Raw genomic sequence first — 505 nt, forward strand, 5'->3', positions numbered from 1 at the left:
AAAAAAAAAAAAAAAAAAAAAAAAAAAAAAAAAAAAAAAACCCTCTTTTATCCTCCTTCCTCTCCTTACGCACTTTTCTGTCGGCCGAGAAGCGCCCGGCAGCGGTGGCTCGGAGCAGGCCTGCAGCACCGCTAGGCTCCGCCCCAGCCCTACGCCGTCAGTCGGGTCCCGCCGGGCCCAGCGCCCAACGTCACTCGCTACAGCCGTAACCCCTCGCAGCCCCTCAGCCATTTGACGGCTTAACGGGGATTAGCGGCTGGCCAGGGGTTGCTCAAACCTTTAAACGCACATCAGCTGTCATTAGCGAGCCCCAGCCCTGCTCCTCCTCAGATCTGTGAGGCCTTCATGGCCTCGGCATCCCACCTCCCTTCACCGCCTGCTCCGAGCCCTCTGCAATCCTGTACTGACGAACGGAAGCAGGTATTAAGGAAGAGGCTATCACAAAAACCACCCCCTGTGACAAAAGCAGCTGGTGGAGGTTCCCAGCCCTCTGGCTGTTATCCTC

The sequence above is a fragment of the Centrocercus urophasianus genome, unplaced genomic scaffold (assembly GCF_019232065.1).
Source record: "Centrocercus urophasianus isolate 14NV4802_14NV808 unplaced genomic scaffold, USGS_Curo_1.0 seq_73, whole genome shotgun sequence".
NCBI classification, from domain to species: domain Eukaryota; kingdom Metazoa; phylum Chordata; class Aves; order Galliformes; family Phasianidae; genus Centrocercus; species Centrocercus urophasianus.